This window comes from Pan troglodytes, chromosome 19 (genome assembly GCF_028858775.2).
Source record: "Pan troglodytes isolate AG18354 chromosome 19, NHGRI_mPanTro3-v2.0_pri, whole genome shotgun sequence".
NCBI classification, from domain to species: Eukaryota; Metazoa; Chordata; class Mammalia; order Primates; family Hominidae; genus Pan; species Pan troglodytes.
In genome coordinates this window covers 34,610,087-34,616,086 of record NC_072417.2, presented here as the reverse complement: position 1 = coordinate 34,616,086, position 6,000 = coordinate 34,610,087, and positions in this window count along the sequence as shown.

Sequence of the window (6,000 nt, the reverse complement as noted above, 5' to 3'; positions counted from 1 at the left end):
GTTGGGTCAGAAAGAGCAATTTTGACAAATGTGAATATATGATCCCATACAAGACACGGATGCAAAATGTCGTCACACATTTAGGGGAACTATAAGAGTTTGGTTGGAAGTGGCTCTTAGCCCTGGCTGCACTTTGGAATCACTTGGGAACATTACAAACATACTGATGCCTGAGTTCTACCCCCAGAGATTTTGGTGTAAATGGCCTGGGATGGGACCCAGGAGTCAGTAGTTTTTCTAAAGTGTTGGCAGGCCTGAGGACAAGGCATGTAAGCGAGGCTGATGGAGAACTTAAACTTGGAGAGAGCAGAGGAGTATCTCTTCTGGGATGCGGTCAAGAATCTGAGTCTACTTTGAGGGTAGGAAACACTGTGCAGAGCTCAGCAGGGAAATAAAGACCTGCTGATCTCCAACTGGGGCCTCGTCTGCCCTTATAACTGTTCCTTTTGAGCTTCTGTTTCTTATTCCCCATTTAAAAGTGAAAGTCAACTGGGAAATAACAAAACATACAATAAAATAAAATAAGCTGAAAGATTACTCAATAAAAAGAAGCAATAAAATAGTAAAAGCAGGCGGATGCAGTAAAACCCCCAAAACTCAACCAGACAGAATCACCACCAAGGGCCAGGCAATAAAAACAATAGCTAAAATGTACTGCTCCAAGTGGTAAGCATCTTCATGCATTGAGACACTTGAGATTCACCACCACCCTAAGAGGGAGGGATGGTTATTATTTCCATTTTATAGGGGAGGAAAACGTGGTTTGGGGAGATGAAGTACAGTGCTCAAGGTTACAGTGGGCAGGGCAGGGTAATGACTCCATTTCAATGATGAGAAGTGGAGGCTAACTTGCCAAGACTAGTTAGCCAGTTGGGGCAGAGCAAGAAATTGAACTGGGATTTCTAACTCAAGTACAAAGCTCTTCCCTCCCCCACCTCCAATAAAGCCCGAAGACTGGCTGCATGTGGGAGTCATCTGGGAAGCTTTAAAGACATATTGATGCCAACAGACATTTCTTCAAAGAAGACATACAAATGGCCAACTGGTGTTTGAAAAAATGCTCAGCATAGCTAATCACCAGTGAAATGCAAAACTAAACCACAATGAAATATCACCTCATACCTGTCAGGATGGCTATTATTTAAAAAAAAAACTAAGACAAGTGCTGGTGGTGAGGGTGTGAAAGAATTGGAACCCTTGTGCACTATGGGTGTGAACAGAAAATGGTGCTGCTGTTATGAAAAACAGTATGGAGCCTGGGCATGGTGGCTCACACCTGTAATCCTAGCACTTTGGGAGGCTGAGACGGGTGGGTCACAAGGTCAGGAGTTCAAGACCAGCTTGGCCAAGATGGTGAAACCCTGTCCCTGCTAAAAACACAAAAATTATCTGGGCTTGGTGGTAGGTGTCTGTAATCCCAGCTACTCAGGAGGCTAAGGCAGAGAATTGCTTGAATGCAGGAGATGGAGGTTGCAGTGAGCCAAGATCGTACCACTGCACACCAGCCTGGGCAACAGAGTAAGACTCCATCTCAAAAAAAAAAAAATAGTATGGAGATTCCTCAAAAAATTAAAAATACCATACGATCCAGCAATCCTGTTTTTTGGTGTTTATCCAAAATAATCGGAATCATGATCTCCAAGAGATATTGGCACTCCCATGTTGATATGGTTTAACTCTGTGTCCCCACTCAAATCTGATCTAGAATTTTAATCCCCATGTGTTGAGGGAGGGACCTGTAATCCCCATGTGTTGAAGTAGGGAGGGAGGTGATTGGATCATGGGGTGGGGGCAATTTCCCCCAGGCTGTTCTCATGATAGTGAGTGAGTTCTCATGAGATTTTTTTTTTTTTTTTTTTTGAGACTGAGTCAGGCTGGAGTGCAGTGGCATGATCTCAGCTCTCTGTAACCTCTGCCTCCCGGTTCCAGTGATTCTCCTGCCTCAGCCTACTGAGTAGCTGGGATTAGAGGTGCATGCCACCACACCTAATTTTTTTTGTATTTTTAGTAGAGATGGGGTTTTGCCATGTTGGCCAGGCTGGTCTCAAACTCCTGGTCTCAAGCAATCCACCTGCCTTGGCCTCCCAAAGTGCTGGGATTACAAGCATGAGCCACTGTGCCCAGTCAGAGTTCTCACGAGATCTAACAGTTTTCTAAGCATCTGGCATTTCCCCTGCTTGCACTTCTCTTGCCTGCCACCATATAAGATTTGCCTACTTCCCGTTTCACCATGGTGGTAAGTTTCCTGAGGCCTCCCCAGCCATGCGGAACTGTGAGTCAATTAAACCTTGTTCCTTTATAAATTACCCAGTCTCAGGTATTTCTTTATAGCAGTGTGAAAATGGGCTAAAACAGTAAATACAATGGGGGTACAGGCATTGGGTAAATGTTTCCATTCCAAATGGGAGAAATTGGCCAAAACACATGGGCTACAGGCCCTATGCAAGTCCAAAACCCAGCTGGGCAGTCATTAAATCTCAAAGCTCCAAAATCTCCTTTGACTTTATGTGTCACATCAAGGTCATGCTGATGCAAGAGGTGGGTTCCCATGATCTTGGGCAGCTCTGCCCCTGTGGTTTTGCAGGGTGGAGCCTCCCTCTCGGCTGCTTTCACTAGCTGGCATTGAGTGTCTGTGGCTTTTCTAGTTGCACAGTGCAAGCTTTCAGTGGATCTACCATTCTGGGGTCTGGAGAACAGTGACCCTCTTCTCATAGCTCCACTAGGCAGTGCCCCAGTGGGGACTCTGTGTGGGGGCTCTTACCCCACATTTCCCTTCCACACTGCCCTAGCAGAGGTTCTCCATGAGGGCTCCACCCCTGCAGCAGGCTTCTGCCTGCACATCCAGGTGTTTTCATATATCCTCTGAAATGTAGTGGAGGTTTCCAAACCTCAATTCTTGACTTCTGTGCACCTGCAGGCCCAACACCATGTGGAAGCCACCAAGGCTTGGAGTTTGTACCCTCTGAAGCCATGGCCCCTTTTAGCTCTGGCTGGAGTTGGAGTGGCTGGGATGCAGGGCACCAAGTGCCAAGGCTGCACAAAGCAGCAGGGTGCTGGGCCTTGCCCATAAAATTATTTTTTCCTCCTAGGACTCCAGGCCTATGATGAGAGGAGCTGGCTTGAAGATCTCTAACATGCCTTGGAGACATTTTTCCCATTGTCTTGGCTACTAACATTTGGTTCCTGGTTACTTATGCAAATTTCTGCAGCTCATTTGAATTCTTCCTCAGAAACTGGGTTTTTCTTTTCTACCACGTGGTCAGGCTGCAAATTTTCCAAACCTTTATGCTCTGCTTCCTTTTTAAACATAAGTTAAAATTCCAAACCATGTCTTTGTGAATGCGTATAACTAAATGCTTTTAAGAGCACCCAGGTCACTTCTTGAATGCTTTGCTGCTTAGAAATTTCTTCTGCCAGATACCCTAAATCATCTCTCTCAAGTTCAAAGTTCCACAGATCTCCAGGGCAGGGTCAAAATGGCACCAGTCTCTTTGCTAAAGCATAGCAAGAGTGACTTTTGCTCCAGTTCCCAATAAGCTCCTCATCTCTATCTGTGACCGCCTGAGCCTGGGCTTCATTGTCCATATCACTATCAGCATTTTGGCCAAAACCATTCAACAAATCTTTAGGAAGTTCCAAACTTTCCCACATCTTCCTGTCTTCTTCTGAGCCCTCCAACCTGTTCCAACCTCTGCCTGTTACTCAGTTCCAAAATTGCTTTCACATTTTCAAGTTATCTTTATAGCAGTGCCCCACTACATTGGTACCAATTTACTGTATTAGTCCATTTTCACACTGCTATAAAGAAATACCCAAAACTGGGTAATTTATAAAGGAAAGAGATTTAATTAACTCACAGTTCCACATGGCTGGTGGAGGTGGCTCAGGAAACTTACAATCATGGCTGAAGGGGAAGCAGGCACGTTTTGCAAGGTGGCAAATGAGAGAAGGGCAAGTGGTAGAAATGTCAGATGCTTAGAAAACCATTAGATCTCATGAGAACTCACTCACTATCATGAGACCAGCATGGGGGAAACCCTCCCATGGTCCAATCCCCTCCCTCCCTTGACACGTGGGAATTAAAGCTTCCTCCCTTGACACATGGGGATTGCAATTCAAGTTGAGATTTGGGTGGGGACACAGAGCCAAACCATATCACATGTTCATTGCAGCATTGTTCACAAAAGCCAAGAGGTGGAAACATGTGTCCATCCATGGTGATACGGTTTGGACATGTGTCTCCTCCAAATCTCATGTTGAAATGTGATCTCCAGTGTTGGAGGTGGGTCCTATTGGGAGGTGTTTGGGTCATGGTGGTGGATCCCTCATAAATGGCTTTGTGCTGGCCTCGTGGCAATGAGTGAGCTCTCGTCCTATTAGTTCATGCAAGAGCTGGTTGTTTAAAAGAACCTGGCATCTCCTTCCGTCTCTCTTGCTCCCTCTCCTGCCATGTGACATGCTTGCTCCCCCTTCACCTTCCACCATGAGTAAAACCTTCTTGAGGCCTCCCAGAAGCCCAGCAGATGCTGGCACCATATTTCCTGTACAGCCTACAGAACTGTGAGCCAAATAAACTTCTTTTCTTTATTAAGTTCCCCAGCCTCAGATGTTCCTTTATAGCAATGCAAAATGAGCTAACACACACAGATGAATGGATAAAGAAAATGTGGTATACACACAAAGTGGAATACTATTCAGCCTTAAAAAAGAAGAAATTTCTGACAAATGCAACAATATAGATGAGCTTTAAGGACAATATGCAAAGTGAAATATGCCAGTTACAGAAAAGGAAATAATTCTACTTTTATCAGGTACCTAGAATAGTCAAATTCATGGAATCAAAGAGAGGAATGGTGGTCACCAGGGGCTGGCAGGAGGAGAAAACAGGGAGTTACTAATCAATGAGCATAAAGATCCAGACAGGTGGCTGGGTGCGGTGGCTCACGCCTGTAACCCCAGCACTTTGGGAGGCCAAGGCAGGTGGATCACCTGAGGTCAGGAGTTCGAGACCAGCCTGGCCAACATGGTGAAACCCCGTCTCTACTAAAAATACAAAGATTAGCCAGGCGTGGTGGTGCATGCCTGTAATCCCAGCTACTTGGGAGGCTGAGGCAGGAGAATAGCTTGAACGCAGGGGGCAGAGGTTGTAGTGAGCCGAGATCATGCCACTTCACTCTAGCCCTGGCAAAAGAGTGAAACTCCATCTCAAAAAACAAAAAAAAAAAAAAACAAAAAAAAAGAAAAGAAAAAAAGAAAAAAAAGAAAATCCAGTCAGGCAAGATGAATGAGCTCAAGAGAGCTGCTGTACAGCAGTGTCCTGTACAGTCAACAATAATGGATTGCATATTAAATATATGTTAAGAGGGTAGATCTCCTACTAAGTATTCTTACCTCAATAAAAAAATGAAAGAAAAAAAGAAATACTGGTGCTGATGCTGGGCCATCCCTCAATTTTAACTTGGTTGTCCTGGGGTGGGGCCCAGACAGGTGGGGTGGACATGGTGCAACCAGACACTTTTATGGCTGTGCTCTGCACTTAGTAGTAATTACTATTATTTATTGAGCACCTGGGGTACTCAGCACTTTGTTGCTGTTTCATTGAGCCTTCCTAGTACCCTGTGAGGTTGATGTTGTCATCCCCGCTTGAGAATCAAGGAATCAGAAAGTGAGGCTATTTTCTCTAGGTCATCCACCTGGAAGTCACTAGCGCCTGTGTTCAGCCCTGGTCAGCCTGACCCCAAAGCCTATGCTCTAGCTGCTGTGCTGTGGGACTCAGGCTCCTGTGGGACACAGACGTGGGCACCACATGCCCTTTCCTTCCACTTCTCTGTCCTTTAAGTTTTAGGGTCAATAGTGTAAACTTTGCCCTGCACCTGTCCACACCGAATGGCCATCATCCAGGTGGAGAAGGGAGTGGCTTGTGGCTCAGCATTAAGGAAGAACTTTCTGGCACTCAAAGGAGCTTCATGGTGAGATGGGCAGCCTGGAAAAGCAGAGGGC